Raw genomic sequence first — 26,469 nt, 5'->3', positions numbered from 1 at the left:
GCAGCACCCCCTGCCTGCTGAATGACAAACAACAAACTCTGCATTTGCTTAAAGAGGAACTTCAGCCTAAACAAACATACTGTCATTAAGTTACATTAGTAGTGTTAATAAAAATAGATCAGTAATATAATCTCTTACCCGCCCTGTTTTAACCTCCCTGGCGGTAAGCCCGTGCTGAGCACGGGCTATGCCGCCGGGAGGCACCGCTCAGGCCCCGCTGGGTTTGATTTGCATAATTTTTTTTTTTTGCTGCATGCAGCTAGCACTTTGCTAGCTGTGTGCAGTGCCCGATCGCCGCCGCTACCCGCCGATCCGCCGCTAACCGTCGCGCCGCAGCCGCCCCCCCCCCAGACCCCATGCGCTGCTTGGCCACTCAGTGCCAGGCAGCGCTGTGGGGTGGATCGGAGTCCCCCTTGACGTCACGACGTCGATGATGTCGGTGACGTCATCCCGCCCTGTCGCCATGGCGACGGGGGAAGCCCTCCAGGAGATCCCGTTCTTTGAGGCTATCAAAGAACGGCTATCATGTAGCGAGACTTTGTCTCGCTACATGACAAAAATTTTTTTTTTAAAAAAACGCATTTTCTGCCCCCTGGCGGATTTTTGCAAACCGCCAGGAGGGTTAAAAGAACAGGCAAATGTTTGTGATTTCATGGGGCACTGGGGCAGCCATCTTTTTGGTGGAAAGGAGGTGACAGGGAGTATTATTATTATTATTTATTTATAAAGCGCCAACATATTCCGTGGAGCTGTACAATGTAAGAAAACAAACAAGGGATACATAATGATACAGACAATGATATACATCAAATATGAACACTGATACAAAATACAGAACTGCTTATTACAATTGCAAATTTGTTGATGACTAAAATGTATAAATGTCTAACAGAGTGCAAGCAATTAAATTAATAACATTCCATGACACAAAGGGGTGAGAGCCCTGCCCTTGCGAGCAATCTAAAGGAATGGGGTGGAGACGAGGTGGGGGAAGTATACAGTATATGTACAGGCAGTGCGTAATTAGGTTATTTAGTGGGTGCATGGCCTAAGCTAGAGAATATGCTTGTCGGAAAAGGTGGGTTTTGAGGGAGCATTTAAAGATTTCAAAGGTGGGAGAGTGGCAGATTTGCTGTGGAAGGGCATTCCAGAGGAGGGGTGAGGCACATGAGAAGTCTTGTACACGTGAATGTGAGGAGGTAATTGTAGAAGAGGATAAAAGAAGCTCGTGTGCAGATCTGAGATTGCGATTGGGTTGGTATCTGGAGACTAGTGAGGAGATGTACAGGGGAGAGAGATTGTGGAGAGCTTTGTAGGTTAGGGTTAAGAGTTTGAACTGAATCCTCTGGTTAATTGGCAGCCAGTGAAGAGCTTGACAAAGAGGATCAGCATAGGAAGAGCAAGAGGAGAGATGAATGAGTCGAGCAGCAGAGTTTAGTACAGAATTGAGCGGTGCTAGTCGGTTAGTTGTAGGTCCACCAAGCAATATATTGCAATAGTCCAATCGAGATCTAATAAGAGCATGTACTAAGATTTTGGTTGTGTCATGAGAGAGAAAAGGTCGGATACGTGCTATGTTTTTGAGTTGGAGATGACAGGAGCTGGTTAGGGAGGTAATGTGAGGAATAAATGAGAGAGAAGAATCAAATATTACCCCTAAGAACCGTGCTTCGGGAAATGAAGTTATAGACGTGTTGTTAACATTTATTGTAATATCAGGCAAAGAGGTGGACAGGGATGGTGGAAAGACTTTTAGTTCAGTTTTATTCATATTAAGTATTAAGAAGCGAGAGGACATGAAAGAGGATATAGTGGACAGGCAGTCGGGAACCCGTGTGAGGAGGGAGTTAAGGTCTGGGGCCGAGAGGTACAGTTCTGTATCATCTGCATATCAGTGGTATTAAAAACCAAATGAGGTGATTAAGTTACCAAGACCGTGTATGTAGATGGAGAAGAGGAGGGGACCGAGGACAGAGCCTTGAGGTACCCCTACAGACACAGGATGTGAAGAGGAGGCCTGATCTGAATAAGAAACAGTGAAAGACCTTCCAGAGAGGTAGGAAGATATCCAGGAGAGAGCAATGTCCTTTATTCCTGTAGATGAAAGGATCTGTAGGAGTAGAGTATGGTTGACCGTGTCAAATGCTGATGACAGGTCTAGAAGGATGAGTATGGAATAATAGCCTTTGGATTTAGCTGTGAGGAGGTCATTGGCTACTTTGGTGAGGGCTGTTTCTGTGGAGTGGTTTGGCCGGAAGCCAGACTGGAACTGATCAAGCAAGGAATTTGCAGATAAATACTGACTTAGTTCAGCATGAATGTGGCATAATTTAGAGGCAAATGGGTGAAGTGACACTGGGTGGTAGTTAGCAAGTTCGGTGGGGTCTAGAGATGGTTTTTTTAAGTAGTGGTGTTACAACAGCCTTCTTGAGTGAAGATGGAAAAATTCCAGTGGAGAGGCATGAGACACAGTTCCAACTGTCCTGTGTCCTGATCACCCCTCCCAGCTGTGCTCGCTAGGCAAGGAAAACAACAACATTAGAAGTCCCATCAGGCTTTGCTGTTAGAAACTGTGTACTGCTTGCTCCTGCCTGCTGGTGGCAGTATTGGTATGGAATGCCTGGCACTTTCATTGTGCCACCAGCAGAGGGCTCGATGGATTTTTGAACAGACCTGTAGTTCTACAATCCAACAGCAGGTGGCTGTTCACTCACAAAGACTTGCAGTTCCTGGTCTGGCCTGTGGGTGGTTCAGGAGTTTATTGTAATTATTCACCAGTAACCACCAGTTGCATCTTGTGTTCACTTTCACATGTACTATTTAAGACTATTTAGGACCTGTCTCTTGCCCCTACTGGTTGCCAGAACTTTGAACTCCCAGGTTTGAGTTTCTGGACACCCTGGTTTATGTTCCTTGCCCTGATCTCTGTATATGCCTTCCTGTTGCCGAACCCTGTTATTTCTGTCCGAGACCTTGCTTTTGCCTAATCCCTGGTACCGTGCTTTTCTGATAATCTGTTGCTGACCTTGCTCTCCTGCTGAATCTGATATTCTGCTTGATCCTTTTTGTACTGTGATTGTGTATATATTATCCTTTATATATTTGCTGTTATGACTGTATATATTTAGATAGTTAGTCAGGGTGTTATATATATTTGCCACTGCTTTCCTGCATGGGTTCGTATCATATTTGCATTTATGTATGTATGCTTGCATTATTGCTTGGCAATAAAACTTATGTTTGCACCATATTCCTTGGCTCAGTATCTGTATACTGCAAACTGAGGTCAAAACCCTGTTCCTCCGTTCAGGCTTGTGACATTTGTATAGCATCAGGGGGAAAATGCCCGGGCAGATTTCGTTGATGGGCGGAGCTTAGCTTCTGTGCAGCTAAAAATGAGGCTTGGGTAAGAAAAACAAAGTTCTGATGCTGTGAAACTGTTAAAGAAACGCCAAGCCTTTTCAGTGCTGCTGAGTAGATTTTTATTCTGGAGGTTCACTTTAAGGAGGATGTTCCACGCTGCTTCATAAAAAAAAAAGTAAAATAAACAAAAACTAAAAAAAAAAAAAAACAGAGCTTCAACTGCTGTTCTGAATCTGAGTGACTTTCTTATCTGCGATTCTCAATACAGCAGGTCACTGGAAAGAAAATGTTCACTTCTTTTCAATGCGCATTGTGCATGCTGCCTTTTTTTACATGTCTGTAAAATAAATGGCTATAAATGCTAAATCCAGGTTGAGACTAGTGTTGGGTGAACACCTGGATGTTCGGGTTCGCGAACGTTCGCCGGACATGGCCGCGATGTTCGGGTGTTCGCGCTGAACTCCGATCATAATGGAAGTCAATGGGGACCCGAACTTTCGTGCTTTGTAAAGCTTCCTTACATGCTACATACCCCAAAATTTGCAGGGTATGTGCACCTTGGGAGTGGGTACAAGAGGAAAAAAAATATTTGAAAAAGAGCTTATAGTTTTTAAGAAAATTGATTGTAAAGTTTCAAAGGAAAAAATGTCTTTTAAATGCGGAAAATGTCATTTTTCTTTGCACAGGTAACATGCTTTTTGTCGCCATGCAGTCATAAATGTAATACAGATAAGAGGTTCCAGGAAAAGGGACCGGTAACGCTAACCCAGCAGCAGCACACGTGATGGAACAGGAGGAGGGCGGCGCAGGAGGAGAAGGCCACGCTTTGAGACACAACAACCCAGGCCTTGCATGAGGACAAGAAGCGTGCGGATAGCAATGCATTTTGTCGCCATGCAGTCATAAATGTAACACAGATAAGAGGTTCCGTAAAAAGGGACCGGCAACGCTAACCCAGCAGCAGCACACGTGATGGAACAGGAGGAGGCGCAGGAGGAGAAGGTCACGCTTTCAGGCGCAACCCAGGCCTTGCATGAGGACAAGAAGCATGTGGATAGCAATGCATTTTGTCGCCATGCATTCATAAATGTAAAACAGATACAGAGCGACACAGACCACAATGCTATACAGTGGTGGGTGAGCGGTGTACTACTATTCCCAGCAGCGACACAGAGCACAATGCTATACAGTGGTGGGTGAGCGGTGTACTACTATTCCCAGCAGCGACACAGAGCACAATGCTATACAGTGGTGGGTGAGCGGTGTATTACTATTCCCAGCAGCGACACAGAGCACAGTGCTATACAGTGGTGGGTGAGCGGTGTACTACTGTTCCCAGCAGCGACACAGAGCACAATGCTATACAGTGGTAGGTGAGCGGTGTACTACTATTCCCAGCAGCGACACAGAGCACAATGCTATACAGTGGTGGATGAGCGCTGTACTACTATTCCCAGCAGCGACACAGAGCACAATGCTATACAGTGGTGGGTGAGCGGTGTACTACTATTCCCAGCAGCGACACAGAGCACAATGCTATACAGTGGTGGGTGAGCGGTGTACTACTGTTCCCAGCAGCGACACAGAGCACAATGCTATACAGTGGTGGGTGAGCGGTGTACTACTATTCCCAGCAGTGACACAGAGCACAATGCTATACAGTGGTGGATGAGCGCTGTACTACTATTCACAGCAGCGACACAGAGCACAATGCTATACAGTGGTGGGTGAGCGGTGTACTACTATTCCCAGCAGCGACACAGAGCACAATGCTATACAGTGGCGGGTGAGCGGTGTACTACTGTTCCCAGCAGAGACACAGAGTGGCAGTAAACACAATGCTATATAGTGTGGGTGAGCGGTGTACTACTGTTCCCAGCAGCGACACAATGACTGGGGGGACCCTGGCTAGCCTGGCGGGAGAGAGAACTACCCTGCCTGCCTACCCAAAGCTAAACCCACAGACAAATGGCGGAGAAATGACGTGGATCGGGTATTTATTTACCCGAACCTCGTGACCCGTTCGGCCAATCAGAGCGCGTTCGGTTTCGAACCACGTGACCCGTTCGGCCAATCACAGCGCTAGCCGAACTTTCGGCCATGCGCTCTTAGTTCGGCCATATGGCCGAACGGTTTGGCCGAACACCATCAGGTGTTCGGTCGAACTCGAACATCACCCGAACAGGGTGATGTTCTGCAGAACCCGAACAGTGGCGGACACTGTTCGCCCAACACTAGTTGAGACCCAGTCGCTTTCATCATTTTACATGGTATTCCTACTCTGGGTAAATCTGGGTGTGAACTGGTAGACTCCCTGGTCTGGGGTCTTTAATAATAGTAGTGTGAGCACCTGGACACCACTTATTTGCTCAGCCATACTATCCACCTAGAAAGAAGTGCAGGAGGTATCCGACTGGATCACACATTTTACTTATCTTCTTCTACCTTGCAGAATTGTTATATTTTTAGTTTTACATTCCTTTGCAAGCTTTATTTATGCAGCGTTCTCAGCATAAAGCAGTGCTCTTAATAACTAAGATTAATTGTAAAAAAAGGATAATCTTCTGGTCTCTTCCTTCAGTTATTTTAAATGATGTACAATTGATGTACAAGGGGGGGGGGCCCGCCCAATCGATAGATAAAATACGCTAAAAACAGTAAAAAGTAAGAAATGACGTGGCTTACCTCAATGCGGACAAATTCATATGGTACTGAATTTTAATATGTGCCTTATTTGTGGCTCAAAGCACGCTTATGCACTATATTTGGCCTGAGGAAGTGGGCACAGACCCACAAAACGTGTTGCTAATGCATATTGCAATTCACTAATTGTATGAATTGGTCTTCATTGAAGTAAGTTACCTCATTTTTTAATTCTTTACTGTTTAACATATTTTCTATCAATTAGGTGCCCCTTTCTGCCTTGTGCCTCACACCCTCCTTCAGGAAGGAGGGGGGGGGGGGGTACCGTTTGGCCTCTACATGGCTTTGACAACCTTAGGACCATCCTTCTTTTTTTTTTTTTTTTTTTGTAGCAAGAGAGTGAACACTAGAGATGTCCCGAACGGTTCGCCGGCGAACGGTTCCAGGCGAACATCGGGTGGTTCGCCTTCACAGAGAACTGGGAACCTTTTTTTAAAGTTCGGTTCGCCCATAGACTTTAATGGCCGCCGACTTTAGCGGTTAATAGCAAAGTCCCCTTACATAGTAAAAACATCAAAATTGGAAATGTTAAGTGGGAACAAGAGAATTTTTTTTTTCAAAAAGACCTTATACTTTTTGAGAAAATCAATTTTAAAGTTTCAAAGTAAAATGAGCCGATTCATAAAAAAAAAAGAACTGATTCATTAAAAAGAACCGGATGATTCATGAACTGTTAGTATAGCAGATAATGCGGAAGCTGCTGGCTCCGCTGCAGTCTCTCCCCACCTGCCTGCACCTGTCACCTTCACCTAGCCTGGCACCCGGTGCACCCATGGGTGCACCGGGTGTCAGGCTAGGTGAGGGTGACAGGTGAGGAGGTGGGGAGAGACAACAGGAGCCGGCAGCTATGCGTCCAAAAGGACGCATTCTCTGCTATGTGGAAAGCGTCGGAGATCTTCAATCAACTTAATTGAAGATCGCAACATAAGAGGATACATTATTCGTTGGATCATTTACCGTGGATATTGGCGTGGGAATTTTTTTTTTAAAGGTACAGGTAAGTATTTATGGTTAATTTAGAATAATAAAATACTTTTCTCGTGGTTGTGTTTTTATTTCATTTAACCCTTTGTGGAAATGGGTAAGGGGTACTGTGTACCCCTATACTCATTTCTCCTGGGAGGGGGGTGGGCATCTGGGGTTCCCTTCTTAAAGGGGACTCCCAGATGCCACCATGAACTCCCCCCAGGGACTCGTCGCCCCCACCTCCTCCTGGGGCACCGAAGGTGGGGAAGAGACCCTTGTCCATGGATTGGACAAGGGCTCCGGGGGAGGGGAAGGCGTGGCCTCCCCCCCCCCCGGAGCCCCTCCATACCATGGACCATGTGGGCTGGTATAGCTCAGGGTGCAAAGCCCCAGTCGGCCGGGGCTCCGCATTCTGGCTATCCCAGCCTGCATGGAGGACAAGGGGTTACAGAGGCTCGGGAGGGGGGACCCCACGCCTTTTTTTTTTTTCAGATTTCCCACACACAGCACATAAAAATAATTAAAAAAAATGTTTTTAAAGGACTACTGAGGCCACAAATGTGAAAAAAGTTAAATACCTTTTCATAATCCAGATCCATTGAGGACGCTATCCGTGCCCTCCCGTTCATTCCGGCATGGCTCCCACACTAATAACGGGTCGAGTCCCGGCCCCTCTGAACGGGTCGGGTTCTCATTCCCCCCTCAATATTGCCGCCACAGATTGCCGCGGCTGCGCAGTCTGCATAGACGCGATTGCGGCTGCCCAGCTCTAGGACCTCCTCCTGATGCGTACGATGTATGCACGCATATTGATGACGTGGCGGAAGGAGGGCCTAGAGCTCCGCAGCAGCAATCGCGCCTATGCTGCGCAGCCACGGCAATCCGTGGCGGCCATATTGAGGGGGGAATGATAACCTGACCCGTTCAGAGGGGTCGGGACTCGACCGGGGCCGGTATTACTGCGGGAGCCATGGGGGAATGAACGGGAGGGCGCAGATGGCGTCCTCTATGGATCTGGATTATGAAAAGGTATTTAACTTTTTTCACATTTGTGGCCTCGGAAGTCCATTAAATATTGTTTCCTGATATCTTTTTAATATTTCCTGAAAATTTGGTGTTGCTAGGATGTAAGGGGCCTTTGCTATTAACTGCTAAATTCGGCGGGTGATGATAACCAACCAGATTTATAGGGGTGCAAAAGTGCTGAATTCTGCCATAGGCTTCCATTAGGCTCCCTATTTCACTTTCAAAAATCTCAAATCTTTTCAAAGGGCGATGGCTCAGCAGTGGCAAATTTTCTAGCATTGTAGGGACTCTTAGGGGGATCATGATTGGTGTGTTTTGGGCTCTCAGGCCAAAGAGGTCATAGCCTAGGGTCACAAAAACCTGTTTATTTCGGCAATGTCAATGGTGGAGATTCTGACCAACATAAATCGCAGCCACGGCCGTTAGCAACATCTGAATCTCACGACATGTCTCATGCAGGTAGAAGGCATATTGTTATACTTTTACTCCAAAGTTGGGTTCCCTACATCTCTGCAAACCAGAGTTACAGGGGTGCAAAAGTGGTAAAATCCCCCATAGGCTTTCATTGGGCCTCCTACTTAACTATCCAAAATCTCACACTATTTCACCACTTTTGCACCCCTGTAACTCTGGTTTGCAGAGATGTAGGGAACCCAACTTTGGAGTAAAAGTATAACAATATGCCTTCTACCTGGATGAGACATGTCGTGAGATTCAGACGTTGCTAACGGCCATGGCTGCGATTTATGTTCATCAGAATCTCCACCATTGACAGTGCCCAAATAAACAGGTTTTTGTGACCCTAGGCTATGACCTCTTTATCCTAGGGGCCCCAAACTCACCAGTCCTGAGCCCCCTAAAAGTCCCTACAATGCTAGAAAATTTGCCACTGCTGAGCCATTGTCCTTTGAAAAGATTTGAGAATTTTGAAAGTGAAATGGGGAGCCCAATGAAAGCCAATGGCAAAATTCAGCACTTTTGCAGTGCACCCCCATAACCATAACAACAACAAATTTGCAGCATATGTTATAAAGATAGCAGGAAACAATATTTAAAGGACTTCTGAGGCCACAAATATGAAAAAAGTTAAATACCTTTTCATAATCCAGATCCATGGAGGACGCCTTCTGCGCCCTCCCATTCATTCCGCCATGGCTGCCGCAGTAATACCGGCCCTGGTCGGGTCCCGACTCCCGACCCCTCCGAACGGGTTGGGTTCTCATTCCCCACTCAATATGGCCGCCACAGATTGCCGCGGCTGCGTAGTCCGCATAGATGCGATTGAGGCTGCGCAGCTCTAGGGCCTCCTCCTGCCGCGTCATCAATATGCGTGCATACATCGGATGCATCGGGAGGAGGCCCTAGAGCTGCGCAGCCACAATTGCGTCTATGCGGACTGCGCAGCCGCGGCAATCTGTGGTGGCCATATTGAGGGGGGAATGAGAACCCAACCCGTTTGGAGGGGACAGGACCCGACCGGGGCCGGTATTACTGCGGGTGCCATGGTGGAATGAACAGGAGGGCGCAGATGGCGTCGTCTATGGATCTGGATTATGAAATGGTATTTAACTTTTTTCATACGTGTGTGTGTGTGTGTATATATGTGTGTATGTATATGTATGTATATATGTATGTATGTATGTATGTATGTATGTATATATATATATATATATGTATATATGTATATATGTATATATGTATATATGTATATATATATATATATATATATATATATATATATATATAAGCCTCCCCCTCCCCCCCCCCGGAGCCCTTGTCCAATCCATGGACAAGGGGCTCTTCCCCACCTCCGGTGCCCTAGGAGGAGGTGGGGGCGACAACTCCCTGGGGGGGGGGGGTTCATGGTGGCATCTGGGAGTCCCCATTAAGAAGGGGACCCCAGATGCCCACCCCCTCCCAGGAGAAATGAGTATAGGGGTACAAAGTACCCCTTACCCATTTCCACAAAGGGTTAAACGAAATAAAAACACAACCGCGAAAAAAGTCCTTTCATTTTCTTAATTAACCAGAAATACTTACCTGTACCTTTAAAAAAAAATCCCACGCCAATATCCTCGGTAAATGATCCAACGAATTATAGTATCCTCTTATGTTGCGATCTTCAATTAAGTTGATTGAAGATCTCCGAAGCCCCCCACCCACATAGCAGAGGATGCATCCTTTCCTACGCATAGCTGCTAGCTCCCGCTGTCTCTCCCCACCTGCCTGCCTGCACCTGTCTACCCTCACCCATGCTGGCATCCAGTGCACCGATGGGTGCACTGGGTGCCAGCCTAGGTGGGGGTTGACAGGTGCAGGCAGGTGGGGAGAGACAGCAGCGGGAGCCAGCAGCTTCACGACCTGCCATCGAGGACGCATTCTCTGCTATATCTCATGAATGAGTCGGATCTTTTTAATTAATCGGTTCTTTTTTTAATGAATCGACTCTTTTTTTTTTTAACTTTAAGATTGATTTTCTCAAAAACTATAAGGTCTTTTTGAGAAATTTTTTTCCTCTTGTACCCACTGTTCTTCTTAACATTACCTGCAAGTTTGGTGTTTTTAGCTTTTAAAGGGGATTTTCTATTAACCGTTAAAGTTGGCGGGGGTATATTTTCCCACGGCCAGAAGGAGAATTTACATTGAAACTTTAAAATTGATTTTCTCAAAATCTATAAGGTCTTTTTGAAAAAAATGTTTTTCCTCTTGTTCCCACTGTTCTTCTTAACATTTCCTGCAAGTTTGGTGTTTCTAGCTTTTAAAGGGGCTTTGCTATTAACTTCTAAAGTCGGCGGGCGTTTAATTTTCCCACGGTCAGAAGGAGTTATTTTAAAATGATTTTCTCAAAAACTATAAGGTATTTTTGAAAAACATTTTTCCCCTCTTGTAGTCACTGAAAGATCTCAGGTGTTAGACACCTTGAAACATCTTTTACATCACTTTTCTGGCCAGCATAAATGTTTCTAGTTTTCAAAGTTCGCCTCCCCATTGAATTCTATTGCGGTTCGCGGAAGTTCGTGCGAACCGAACCTTCCGCGGCAGTTTGCGAACAGGGTTCGCGAACCGAAAATCGGACGTTCGCGACATCTCTAGTGACCACACCAGGCTTGCCTGGGCTCTCCGAGTGGAGTCGGGTTTGTGCATCTCCACCTGCTTTCAGTGTTTGATTGAACTTCTGCAAGCTTGCCTTGTGAGTATAAAATGTACCAACTATTCTCCTTTCCCATCTTGTGACATACTGCACCATTGGGGCTACCGTTGTCCCTGTGGGTTTTTTTTGTTCTAGGATGTGTGTTCTCTGATCACTTCTCACAACTTAATTGAATGTTTTAATACTTTGAAAACAGATTGTGTAGGTAGGCTCTCCTACTACAGTACATGGAGGTGGTAAAATGGATGACTGGACAAAGTGCCAGTGACAAGATTCCCATGTTTCACAATACTTTATCCCATTGTCTTTCCTATAACCACTTAAAGGGAACCTGAACTGAGAAGGATATGGATTTTTCCTTTTAAAACAATACCAGTTGCCTGACCCTCCTGCTGATCCTGTGTCTCTAATACTTTTAGCCACAGCCCCTCAACAAGCATGCAGATCAGGTACTCTGACTGAAGTCAGACTGAATTAGCTGCATGCTTGTTTTAGGTGTGTAATGCTGCCACTACTGCAGTCAAATAGATCAGCAGGACTGACAAGCAACTGGTATTGTTTACAAGGAAACATCCATATCCCTCTCAGTTTTGGTTCCCTTTAAGCCTATCTGGACTAATATATCAGTCCAGATAGACTGTGCAGCTGCTGCTGTCTGAGGTGCGAGATCGTGCCTGGTCCCGCCGCCTGCCGTTAGCCCCCAGATGAATGAGTGGGAACATAGTTCCCATTCATTGGTCAAAGTCTCTAGCAGAAAAACCGACAGCCTCTTATCAGAGGCCCCGGCCTTTCTGCGTAAAAAAAAAAAAGTTTCCCTCCCTCTTTCTAGTTCCTGGAAGCGAGATTATTCAATTCCAGGACTTTTTGACTGTGGCCATCTTGTGACCAATTAAAAAAACTACACCCACATACATTTTTAATATGTAAATACATTTAAAATTAATGGTTTACCTCCCACACCAAAAATTACCCAAATAAGAATCTTAATTAAAAAAAAACATAAATAGTTACCTAAGGGTCTGAACTTTTTTTTAATTATGCATGTCAAGAGAGTATATTAATATATTTTTTTAAAATTATAAGCTTGTATTGCAAATACTGACAGACGCAAATTGAAAAAAATGCACCTTTATTTACAAATAAAATATCGGCGCCATAAATTGTGATAGGGACATATTTTAAATAGTGTAATAAGCAAGACAAATGGGCAAATGAAATACATAGGTTTTAATTACGGTAGCATGTATTTATTTCAAACTATAATGGCCAAAAACTGAGAAATAATTAATTTTTCCATTTTTTTCTTAATCTTCCTGTTAAAATGGATTTAGAATAAAATAATTCTTAGCAAAATGTACCACCCAAACAAAGTCTAATTAGTGGTGTAAAAAAACAAGATATAGATCATTTCATTGTGATAAGTAGTGATAAAGTTATTGGCGAATGAATGGGAGGTGAAAGTTGCTTGGATGTATAAGGTGAACAACACTGTGGGCTGAAGTGGTTAAAAGCGGTAACAACAAAGTTTTACGCAGAAATCATGCTGTTTTTAAAGGTTTGATATATAATTTCTTTGTATGTAGATACATTATTACATCTTTCTCTTATGGCTCATCCTTCTAGCATGCAGATCAGATGTTTCTGACTAAAATCTTACAAGTTTAGCTATATGCTCATTTCAGGTGTTTAATTCACTACTGCAGCTAAAGAGATCTGCCACGATACCAGGCACTGGTTATTCTTTAAAAGGAAATAACTATGGCAGCTTTTTATTTCCCTTTGACCTCAGGTTCTGCTACCAAGTTTACCCACTGTTTATTGTAGCAGCTGCAACCGATATGCTGCAGCTGCTAATAATTTTTGTTGTAGCCACTACAACTGGTGTGCTGTAGCCGCTAATTTGTTTGTGCGCCCACATTTCTGCTTTGGCGCCTGATTGCCTCTAATTAACATTATACCCAGCATCCAAATTGTCCAGTAGCTGCATGCACCCAAATTGTCTGCTTCTGCCAGGGATACTACTGTATATAATTTTTCTAGACCTGTCTAATTCTGACATAACCTGGCAGCCGTTTTTACTATTAGGCTTAAAGGCCAGGATACGTCACGTTATTTACTGGAGGAATATATACATACCAATGTGATAAACTGATGGCTGATTTTTAATAATCTGGGGGATATAAATGGGGTTTTGATCGATGACAGCAATCACAGATTTTGTCAAAACTATTGACTCTATTTATCTATACAATAAAGATTTTTTGCTAAGTTTGGAAAGAATTTTGCAGTTTCCATAATTGCCTTTTGAAAATAACAGTGTGCAGCTATATACTGGTATATGTGCTGTTGTGTGTTTCTTGATGTTCCTTTTACACCAGTGCTCGCACCTGTGTATGGTGAAGCTGCATTTGCAATAAATGTGTGTTTTCATTTATAATACTACTAAGTTAACCACTTCCCAACCACAGATTTTTTTCCTCTTAAAAACCAGAGCAGTTTTCACAACATGCTCCTCCCATTCATTTGCCAATAACTTTATCGTTAATTATCACATCAAAATTATCTATATTTTGCTATATTTGCCACAAATTAGGGTTTCCTTGGTGGTAATTTTTGCTAGGAATTATTTTATTTTAAATGCATTTTAAAAGGAATAATAATAACAAAAAGAAAAAAAAAATCATCATTTCTCAGTTTTCAGCCATTATAGTTTTAAAATAAAATTTGCTTCAATACATTAAACCTACACGCACTGGCGTCACAAGGAAGGGGGGGGGGGAGAGTGAGCCGCACCTGTATCAGACTGCTGAAGGGGTGAAAACGCGACAGCGATTTTCCACCACTCTGTGGGTGAGGGGGTGGAGCTACGTTTAAAAAGGTGGAGCCTCCGGAGAGGGGGCAGAGTTGCGGGTGTAAATGAGCTGCAATGGCCAGTCGGGCAAAGAGGCAGAGCACCCGGGAGGTCCCTTGTGCGAAATGCAGTGCACATCTTAGGAGAAAGTCACCTCCCCAGGATCGTCTTCCTCTGCATGATGCATGGGATGACAGAGAGCCTATAGGATTCTGCAGAGGTGAATTCTGCCTTAGCTGCAAACTCTGGGGTTGGGGGAACCCTCTATACTTGGTGGGGGTCACCTGGCTACCTTTACTGGAGGGAGGGGTTGTCTGGTTACCTATTCTGGGACTGAAGGAGGGGTCATCTGGCTAATTATAATGGGAAGATCATCAAGCTACCTATACTAAGACCCAGTGTCACCCACTCCAGCCAGTGTCACCCACTCCAGCCAGTGTCACCCTCCTCCCACTCCATGTCACCCACCTACCACCTAGTGTCACCATCCTACCACCCAGTGTCAATCACCTACCATACCATACAGTGTCACCCTCCTCCCACCCAGTGTCACCCACTTCCCACCAGTGTCACCCTCCTCACTAATTGTCACCCACCTACTACCCAATGTCACCCACCTACCACTAGAGATGGCCCAAACGGTTTGCTGGCGAACAGTTCCCGGCAAACTTCCGTGGTTCGCGCTCGCAGAGAACCGCAAACTTTTCCGGAAGTTCGATTCGCCCCCATAGTGCATCACTAGGGTCAACTTTGACCCTCTACATCACAGTCAGCAGGCACATTGTAGCCAATCCGGCTACACTCCCACCTGGAGCCCCACCCCCCTTATAAAAGGCAGGCAGCGTCACGGCATTGGACTCACTTGTGTGCCTGCAGTAATTAGAGAAGGGAGAGCTGTTGTGCAGAGACCTATAAGGAAAGCTTAGTTAGGCTCTTGTAGGCTTCTTAGCTTGCCCCCTTGCTGATTCTTATTGCTAAAAAAGCACCCCTCAACAGCTCTTTTGAGAGCTAAGCTTGTTCTTGTGATCTTTTTGTGTGTGTGTGTGTGTGTGTGTGTGTGTGTGTGTGTGTGTGTGTGTGTGTGTCACAGACACTTGTGTTGCATAGGCAGCCTTGGTAATTCCTACTGTGTGTGCCACTGCCAGGCCCAGCACATTCAGTGACTACCTGTGGGTGTGACAGGTGCACATTATAATACCCATCACTGCATATACCTACCTGTTGTTCACAGTGCACCCACCTACCTACGTGAGCACACGCAGTGTCACTGTGCCTGTCCTGTACCTGTCTGTGTGTGACAGGTGCACATTATAATACCCATCACTGCATATACCTACCTGTTGTTCACAGTGCACCCACCTACCTACGTGAGTGCAAGCAGTGTCACTGTGCCTGTCCGGTACCTGTCTGTGTGTGAAAGGTGCACATTGTAATACTCATCACTGCATATACCTACCTGTTGTTCACTTCAGTGCACCCACCTACTTACGCAGTGTGATATTTAATACCACCAGTCACTATATCTGTTCACGGTACGTGTGTGTGACAGGTGCACATTTGTAATACCCATCACTGCATTTACCTACCTGTTGTGTTCAGTGCACCCACCTACCTACATGAGCACACGCAGTGTGATATTTAATACCACCGGTCACTGTACCTGTTCATGGTACGTGTGTGTGACAGGTGCACATTTGTAATACCCATCACTGCATATACCTACCTGTTGTTCAGTGCACCCACCTACCTACGTGAGCGCACGCAGTGTAATATTTAATACCACCAGTCACTGTACCTGTTCATGGTACGTGTGTGTGACAGGTGCACATTTGTAATACCCATCACTGCATATACCTACATGTTGTGTTCAGTGCACCCACCTACCTACTTGAGTGCACGCAGTGTGATATACCACTCCGTGCATACCTGTTAACTGCACCTGTGAGACTGCACATTGTATTAGTCAAGTCAGTGCATACCTTTCACTTCATCCCCCCCGATATGGACAAAACGGACAAAACAGGTAGAGGCAGAGGTAGAGGCAGACTCAATAAACAATACCAATTGCCTGGTGGCCTGCTAATCTCTTTGGCTGCAGTAGTGTTTGAATCACACACCTGCACACAAGCATGTAGCTAATCCAGTCAATATTCAGTCAAACATTTGATTTCCATGCTTGTTCAGGGTCTATGGCTAAAAGTATACGAGGCAGAGGATGAGACAGGATGAGACGGGCAACTTGCACTGTTTAAATGGAAATAAATATGGCAGACTCCATATCCCTCTCACTTCAGCAGGGCCTGTGCTACCATTAAGGCAAGTAGGGCAACTGCCCCAGGGCCACCACGCTGCTGGACCACCCCAGGTGGTCTTACCCGACTGCTCCTGTGTCATACGGCCCCTATACGCAGGGCCGGTTCTATCTACAATGGGACCCTGGGGCAAAAGTAACGTCAGGGCCCCCATGACGCCCCCCTTCCAACTATCTCACCCCCAGGACCCCTGAGCCAGCTTCCAGGCCTGATCCAATCCCCCTTCACACAATATCAAAGTCCATCATATGTCCCCTTTGGGAGGTCCCCTTTATGAAGCTCCTTCTTTTCCTATACAGAGTAAACACACAGCACCCCCACTGCCATGGGTCACCAAGCTGGAGGGGCACCTTGGGGGCAATTGCCCCCTTTGCCTCTATGGAAGCACCGGCTCTGCCTTTACGATGTGTGGATGTATTGTAATAACTCATCTATCCCGGCCCACTGCGTAGTCCACGCTCCATCTTCATCTGCACTGGCTGCCTCTTCTCCATGACCCGGAACAGTTTACTTACACATAACATGAGCTGCATGGAGAAGAGGCAAGAGGCAGACAGTGGGGCTGAAGTCAGAGCTTGCAGAGATCAGTGCAGCTACACATTGTGCAGGGGCCCCGGAGAGTAGTCGTGCTGGGGGGGGGGGGGCGGGGTTGAACCACCATGGTGAGGAGTGGCAGCCAGCTCTGGGGCCCTAGTGGCTAACTTTGCTGGGGGAGGTCCCTCCTGGTTACCTTTGCCCAGGGACTCCTAATCCACTTAAAGGACCGCTCCAATGAAGAAAGTAAGCAGTTAAAATCTGACAGACCCGACATGGGGAATTCTCAGGGTTTTCTTTGTTTTCAAAAGCATTTCCTGAATGGCAATTTAATTGCCAAAATAGTAAGATATCAGCCAGCCTCTCTACTCTACTCACACTATTGTCAATTAGACTTAGCAACTACTATTGAGCAAATGCTTTTCCTAGGTGATATGCAAATGCATATCACCTAGAAGAAAACTTAACAGAAAAAGAGAATTGAATTAGGGCCAAGATATTTTGATCAGTTTTGCAGATTTATGAAAATTAGAAAATGCAATGAAATGACTTGTTGAATTGCGCAATAAACAATCAGAGGAAACATTTGTCATAAAGCGACAAAAAGATTACTTCAGATCTCTGAAGGACCAGAGACTGCTGGGTACAGCAAAGCAGGGCAAAACTGTGCTTACCGATGAATCTCTGCGCAGTTTCCCCCGCTCTCGTCACTTGCCCATCACCGCAGGTATCTCTCTTTGCCGTCTCTATTACGGCAGAGCGCTGTGCGCCGGTCAGGAACCGCTTTCATTGTCTCCTGACCCTGATAATCAATGAAAGCCAATAGGATTGGCTTACAGTGATGACAGGGTCAGGAGCCAATGAAAACTGCTCCTGACCGGCTCACAGAGCTCTGCCGTCACATAGATGGCAGAGCGAGTGTATTGCGGTGGGGAGAGAACGACGTGATCTGCGGGAGCGGAGAGACTGCGCGGCCTCCTCTACATCCTGTCAGATTCGTGCTGCCACATGCAGGACGTAGATTTCAACTGTGTCAGTCCGGAAACAGTTAAGTTACTCTGCTGAACCAGCCGAAAAGGACTGCAGGAGCAAAAGGTCTTAGTTCTGCAATGAAAACTTAAATCATTAGTGCTAAATAGATAAATCATAATAACTGAGGGAATTTACAGTGACAATGGAAAGAAGACCACATTTGACTCTTTGGCATTGTGTATATGTGAACAAAAAAAAATACAACATGGATTTTGCTTGTTTTATGTTTAGATACTGTCTGAGTATATTATGAGCTGCAGGCATCCTGATATTTGGCATTATTTAGCCCGAATTGTAATTGTATGGATGCTATTCTTCCAGGTACTCGGATAAGATTCATATAGGCTCTGTTTCACTGTCCTGCCTGTGAAATGAAAACAGATGAACATACACTTCAATCTACAGTACTATAGCACCACCTTCAGACAAATACAAAAACTACACTGTATAACTTGTTTTCAAAGACAAACTCATGGTGCAGTGAAAGAAGGAAAGTGCATTAGTAATAGCCTTAGGAAGAGACTATATAAAGGAGTTCCAAAAGTAGAAACCTCTTCATAAACTCTACACATTTTAAATACATGTTCAATAGAGATGGCCCAAACCTCCAATCTTCGGTTTGCGAAACGCGTTCGCGAACCTCCGCAAACGTTCGCGAACATGCAAACTTTTGCGTACCGCAATAGACTTCAATGGGGAGGCGAACTTTGAAAACTAGAAACATTTATGCTGGCCATAAAAGTGATGGAAAAGATGTTTCAAGGGGTCTAACATCTGAGTTTTTGCATGGATGAGTTGGATACATGCCAAAAGTCCCGGGGAAAAATCTGGATTTGATGCAAAGCAGCGTTTTAAGGGCAGAAATGAAATTGCATGCCAAATTGGAAACCTAAAGTGCTTTAAAACATCTTGCATGTGTATACATCAATCAGGGAGTGTAATTAGAGTACTGCTTCACACTGACACACCAAACTCACTGTGTAACGCACCACAAACAGCTGTTGTCATTGTGATACGCAAGCCCCTTCACCGCGGCAAGGTAACGATCACAGAGGGGAATTGACACATGTACATGCCTTTTGTGTTGTTGTTGCAGCTGCAGTGCAGCCAGAAAAATTAGGCAGGCCTGTACATGCACCAGAAAAATTATTATAGCGGCCGCTGCTAGCAGCAGCCTTAAAAATTCAGAAATCCGCCTGGAGTCCTGGTGGACCCTGTTGGTGGTGGCAGAGAAGGCAGTCAAGCGGCCTGCGGGCAGAGATGCTGTGTGGGGACCGACTTAGTCTTGGGGCAGGCCTGAGCGTGCTTTGCAGACCAGGCATCCATGGTCAGATGGACCCTTGAACCAACGCTGTGTGCCAGAGATGTCACCACTTGCCTTTCAACATCACGGTACAGTTTAGGTATTGCCTTTTTTGAGAAATAATTGCTGCCTTCCACTGCGGTGTGTGGATTTGCTTTTGTGTGCTGCTTTTCCTCAGGTGGTCATCCCATTGCAGTTTGTGCTTTGTAATCATGTGCCTTCATAAGGTAGTTGTCCCTACGCGGGTCTTAGTCTTGCCACGGCTCAATTTTCGGTGGCAGAGAGTACAGATGGCATTGCTCTCATCTGAGGCAGACTCACAAAAAAATGTCCACACCGCTAAGCCCTGGGGTGATGGCACTTTAGTGGTGGCAGCCGACTGAGTGTTAAGTGGGGTGCCAGAATCAGAGCAGGAGGAGAAAGATATATCACTCTTCCGTGCGGAAGCTGAGAAAGATGAGGTGTTCTGTGTTAAATAGTCAACTACGTCCTGACAATATTGGGGGTTGATGGCACATGCCTTCTTCTGAACACTGTACTTTGGTCAAGGGCCGCACGAAATCACGACAGCATGACCTCGAACAGACCTGCCAGGAGGCCTGCCTCTGGCTCTGCCTTTTGTTTTGTCCATATTGGGGGGGATGAAGTGAAAGGTATGCACTGACTTGACTAATACAATGTACGGTTACACAGGTGCAGTGAACAGGTTGCAGTGACTGCTGGTACAACAATGTACGGTTACACAGGTGCAGTGAACAGGTTGCAGTGACTGCTGGTACAACAATGTGCGGTTACACAGGTGCAGTGAACAGGTTGCAGTAACTGGTATTACAAATGTGCAGCTGTCACACACACAGGTACCGTGAACAGGTGCAGCGACGGGTGGTGGTATATAAAACTGCGTGCGCTCACGTAGGTAGGTAGGTGCACTCAACAGTGAAAAGGTGCAGTGATTGGGATTACAAATGTGCAGCTGCCTGTCACACACACACACACACACACACACACACACACACACACACACACACACACACACACACACACGTACCTTGAATTAGTGCACTGACTGGTGGTATTAACAATGCGTGTGCTCACGTAGGTATAAGTAGGTAGGTGCACTGAACAGTGAACAGGTGCAGTGATTGGGATTACAAATGTGCAGCTGCCTGTCACACCCACAGGTAGTCACTGAATGTGCTGGGCCTGGCAGTGGCACAGTAGGAATTACCAAGGCTGTCTATGCAACACAAGTGTCTGTGGGACACACACACACACACACACACACACACACACACACACACACACACACACACACACACACACACACACACACACAATAGATCACAAGAACAAGATTAGCTCTCAAAAGAGCTGTTGAGGGGTGCTTTTTTTAGCAATAAGAATCAGCAAGGAGCAAGATAACAAGCCTACAAGAGCCTAACTAAGCTTTCCCTATAGCTCTCTCTACAGCAGCAGCAGCTCTCCCTTCTCTAATTACTGCAAGCACCAGGGCCGGATTTGTACTTTTTACTGCCCTAGGCCGACTATACCATCTGTATGGTTGTTATCTCTGTGTGCCCCAATGAGAATTCCCTTACTTTCCATCATTGGTTTCACAGACAATAGCCATTTTAGTAATATGCATATAGATTATAAGTTATGTTTTCCTTAAGAACTTTTATGTTATGCTTGCCATTTCGTTGATGATGGACCCAGTTAGGCTGATGTGTACCTGCAGGATAGAGCTTCCAGGGCTTGCTGGAATGACAAAAGTACAGGACAGAGAGTTCAAAGGTTAAAGTTGTCCTTGTAGATAGGGATGGCTGCATAGAACAGCTTTACTGCCCCTCAATGAGCCGCCCCTATATTTCTAGTGCCCTAGGCCATGACCTATGTGGCCTTGCCAGAAATCCGGCCCTGGCAGGCACATGAGTGAGTCTAATGCCTGATGCTGCCTGCCTTTTATAAGGGGGGTGGGGCTTCAGGAGGGAGTGTAGCCTGATTGGCTACAATGTGCCTGCTGACTGTGATGTAGAGGGTCAAAGTTGACCCTAATGATACACTATGGGGGCGAATCGAACATCCAGAAAAGTTTGCGTTTCTCCTCCGCGATCGCGAACCCCAGAAGTTCGCCGGTTCCCATTAGCCGGCAAACAGTTCGGGCCATCTCTAATGTTCAACTGTCTCTCTCCCTTATTGCCTCACCAGTCATGTTCCCCCTAAGGGTCCCTACAATGCTAGAAAATTTGGTACTGCTGAGCCATTGCCCTTTGAAAAGATGTGAGATTTTGGAAAGTGAAATAGGGAGGCAATGAAATCCTATGGGGGATTTTACCAATTTTGGAGCCCTGTAACTCTGGTTTGCAGAGATGTAGGGACCCCATCTTTGGAATCCAAGTCTAACAATATGTTTTCTACCTGCATGAGACATTTCGTGAGATTCAGACTTTGCTAACGGCCATTGCTGCGATTTATGTATGTCACCATCACTACCATTGAAATAGCCCAAATAAACAGGTTTTTGTGACCCTAGGCTATGACCTCTTCGGCCTAGGGGCCCGAAACTCACCAGTCATGTTCCCCCTAAGGGTCCCTACAATGCTAGAAAATTTGGTACTGCTGAGCCATTGCCCTTTGAAAAGATGTGAGATTTTGGAAAGTGAAATAGGGAGGCAATGAAATCCTATGGGGGATTTTACCAATTTTGGACCCCTGTAACTCTGGTTTGCAGAGATGTAGGGACCCCATCTTTGGAATCCAAGTCTAACAATATGTCTTCTACCTGCATGAGACATTTCGTGAGATTCAGACGTTGCTAACGGCCATGGCTGAGATTTATGTACGCCACCATCACTACCATTGAAATAGCCCAAATAAACAGGTTTTTGTGACCCTAGGCTATGACCTCTTTGGCCTAGGGGCCCGAAACTCACCAGTCATGTTCCCCCTAAGGGTCCCTACAATGCTAGAAAATTTGCCACTGCTGAGTAATTGCCCTTTGAAAAGATGTGAGATTTTGGAACTGTAAATAGGAGGCCCAATGAAAGCCTATGGGGGATTTTACCAAATTTGGAGCCCTGTAACTCTGGTTTGCAGAGATGTAGGGAACCCATCTTTGGAGCCCAAGTCTAACAATATGTCTTCTACCTGCATGAGACATTTCGTGAGATTCAGACGTTGCTGACGGCCATTGCTGCGATTTATGTACGTCAGACTCGCCACCATTGAAATTGCCCAAATAAACAGGTTTTGTGACCCTAGGCTATGACCTCTTCGGCCTAGGACTGCATTGAACGCGACCCACGCATTGTGCGCATTCTGGACAACACCAATTACTGGGTTTATACCCTTCTGGATCCACGGTACAAACACAATGTTCCAAAACTGCTTGAAGAAAGAGCCAGACAGGTCAAAATGGAAGAATACCAGCAGGCCCTTGTGGAGACTTTAGAGAGGAGATTGACATCCTCCCCCTCCTCTAGCCAGTTGTACGCCGACAGACTGACTTTCGCAAACCCAGGACGACCAGGAGGGCAGCAAACAACACAAGCCGCAGCTAGTGCCCAAAAGGGAATGGTATCGGCAGTGTCCTTGGAGTGGGAACATTTTCTGACACCCATGCAGCAGCACACAGAACAGCAAGCGTGCAGATCCACCTCCAACACCGATCGCCTGGAGAAGATGGTCAAGGACTACATGTCAGATGGCGTAGCTGTGTTGAACAATCCATCTGCACCCTTCAACTATTGGGTATCGAAGCTAGACACCTGGCACAAACTGGCAATGTACGCAATAGAGGTGCTGGCTTGCCCGGCAGCCAGCGTTATGTCGGAACGCTGTTTCAGTGCTGCCGGAGGCATCGTCACAGATCGGCGGCGTATCCGCCTCTCCACAGAAAATGCAGACCGTCTGACTCAAATTAAAATGAATCAATCCTGGATTGGAAACGACTACGCAACACTCCCGGACCCCAACCAAGTAACATGAACAATGAACATCTGTGATGGGTTAGCGTTTCCGGTCCCTGTTTATTGAACCTCTCATCTGTATTACATTTATGACTGCATGGCGACAAAATGCAAATTGCTATCCGCACGCTTCTTGTCCTCATGCAAGGCCTGGGTTGTTGTGTCTCAAAGCGTGGCCTTCTCCTCCTGCGCCACCCTCCTCCTGTTCCATCACGTGTGCTGCTGCTGGGTTAGCGTTACCGGTCCCTTTTCCTGGAACCTCTTATATGTATTACATTTATGACTGCATGCCGACAAAAAGCATGTTACCTGTGCAAAGAAAACAGACATTTCCCGCATTTAAAAGACAGTTTTCCCTTTGAAACTTTAAAATCGATTTTCTCAAAAACTATAAGCTCTTTTTGCTAATTTTTTTTCCCTCTTGTACCCACTCCCAAGGTGCACATACCCTGTAAATTTGGGGTATGTAGCATGTAAGGAGGCTTTACAAAGCACAAAAGTTCGGGTCCCCATTGACTTCCATTATGTTCGGAGTTCGGGTCGAACACCCGAACATCGCGGCCATGTTCGGCCTGTTCGGCCCGAACCCGAACATCTAGATGTTCGCCCAACACTAGTGATTACCCTCTCGGCCGCAGTTCCTAAAACATGTTTTGGGCCTGCTGCTGTCGATTCCATGTATTATAAGTGGCGTGATGTGAGTTCTATGTAGGACTTTTAGACTTGTTTCTATATGGGAATAATAGCTGCTTCTCTTATTAATAGACAGACAGCATTTTGACCATTGGGCAATTGTCCTAGTGTTGTTGAAGTCGGCTTCCCATTGAAGCATTGGCTTCATTTTAAATGGGTCTAGAGGTTGGGATAGCACAGAATATAGCTGTGATATGAGGCCCCCTGACAGGGGGGAATGTTCACACCATCTACCAGCTAGGTAGGTTATCTTTTAGTAAATAGTGCCGGAGCATTGTATGATTGTTATTTTTCCACCATAGGAAAGATTGCGGGTCTGTCCCTGGGGGAAATGCTGGGTTATTAAATACCTGCATAAGCGAAGAGAGTTTGGATTGAAGTCTCTTGATGTACCTTAATCTATACCACAAAGAGAGGGAGTGATAAGCGACTGGGGAAACAGTTTTAAAGGCTGAAATGTTTGTATTGGTTGACCATATGAGAGAGGGCAGGCTAAAAGGGGTCAAGAGGTCATTTCTAATCTGGACCCACAATGGAGGGTTACATTTTGCAAAAACTGGAGCGAGTTGGGCTATCCTTGCGGCGCGGTAATAATTGAATAGGTCAGGAAGGCCGAGCCCTCCTCTATCCCTATTCCAAAACATTATTTTCTTAGAAATTCTACTGCGCTTGTTCGCCCAAATGAATCTAAAAATTAACCTTTGAAGTTCAGCTAATGATTTTTGAGTGACTGGTATTGGGAGAGACCTATAAAGGTATAACATCTTGGGTAGTAGTGTCATACGAACAGCATGTATCCTACCTGTCCAGGATATTAAAGGGGAGTTCCAGCTAATTAAATCCTGCTTCAAAGTGTTGATCATTGGTGTTATATTAATTTGGAATAGTTGTGAGGGATCTGCAGGGATTTTAATGCCTAAATAAGTTATGTATTTTGTCTGGAGAGCTATTCCAAGAGAATTAGCTAAATGCTGGGATTGTATTTTATCTAGGTTTGAAAAAAGTACTTCTGTTTTGTTAATGTTTAATTTGAGACCTGAGATATGGCCAAAGCTCTTTACAATTTGTAGTGCATTGGGAATACTAATATGTGGGGACGCGAGGGTGAGCAGCAAATCATCCGCAAATAGGCTCGCTTTATATTGCTTATTAGCCACAGAAATACCGGTAACATCGGGATTATTCCTTAATGCTTCGGCGAGGGGCTCTATTACTAGGGCAAATAGGGCTGGGGATAGGGGACATCCCTGTCTTGTCCCTCTTTGTATTGTTATAGGGGTATGTTCAGATGTTGGAAGTTTAAGGGTAGCGGATGGGTGAGAGTATAGGCCAGAAATAGCCTGGAGGAAATTTCCTCCAATACCTGCCTTCTCTAATGATGCAAGCATATATGGCCAGCTTATGGTGTCAAACGCTTTTTCCATGTCGAGTGACACTAGGGCCACTGGCTGGTTTCTGGAATTAGCGTGGTAGAGGAGGTCAATAACTTTCCGCACATTATCAGGGGCCTGTCGATTGGGTATAAATCCGACCTGGTCTTGGTGAATCAGGGCAAAGAGTACCTTATTGAGTCGGGCGACCAAGATGGAGGTGAAGATTTTGTAGTCGAGATTAAGTAAAGAAATCGGACGGTAATTCTTCACCTCCAAGTGGTCTCTCTTAGGTTTGGGTATAACTGTAATAGTGGACTGTAGGAACTCTGGGGGAGGGATTTTACCATCAAGAATAGTATTAAAAAAATCTACCTAAATATGGGGTAAGAATTCTTTTAAATTTTTTATAATACAGTGCTGTGTACCCGTCAGGGCCTGGGGCTTTTCCATTCTTCAACTTTTTTATGGCTAAGGCTACCTCAGTTTCTGAAATTGGTAAGTTGAGGGTAGCTGCTTTATGTGGCCATAGATGAGGAGTATGTACGTTGTCTAAAAAGGTATGAACATGGGAGAGGTCAGGGTTTATTGTTGAATTAGAGTACAGGTCCTGGCAATATATGAGGAATTCGTTATAAATTTTAATGGGATCAGAGGTGACGGTCCCCTTCTTAGTCTTGATTTGGAAAATTTTATTTAGATTTTGAGCAGCTCTAAGTTTTTTGGCCAGCCAGGTGTTAGGCTTATTGTATTGGGTATAGATTTTGGATTTGGTCCAGCGGATCGCTTTCTCTGTTTTAGCTGAAAGTAGCACATTAACTTGTGCTGTTATGTCAAGAATTTGCTTATAAAGATATAGAGAAGGGTTTGCTGCATGAGCCATTTTTAATCAGTAAAGTTTATTTTCCAGGTTAAGCTGTTGTTCTGACTTAGATTTTTTATGTGCAGATGCTGTTTTTATTAGAAACCCTCTGATCGTAGGTTTATGGGCCATCCAAAGTGAACTTGGACTGATGTGTTGCATGTCATTTAGTCTGAAATAGTCTAGCAGCTGCTCTTCCACATCAAGGCAGGTTGTCGGATTGGTGAGAAGACTTTTATTTAGTCTCCATGCTGGGCGTACTTGGGGTGTTGATAATGACTTAGCTGTTGTGCTGACTATGTCATGGTCAGTCCATGCTGAGACTTTGTGTCTGG

Source organism: Hyperolius riggenbachi, chromosome 4 (assembly GCF_040937935.1).
Source record: "Hyperolius riggenbachi isolate aHypRig1 chromosome 4, aHypRig1.pri, whole genome shotgun sequence".
Taxonomy (NCBI): domain Eukaryota; kingdom Metazoa; phylum Chordata; class Amphibia; order Anura; family Hyperoliidae; genus Hyperolius; species Hyperolius riggenbachi.
Note: the sequence above shows the minus strand (reverse complement) of the source record.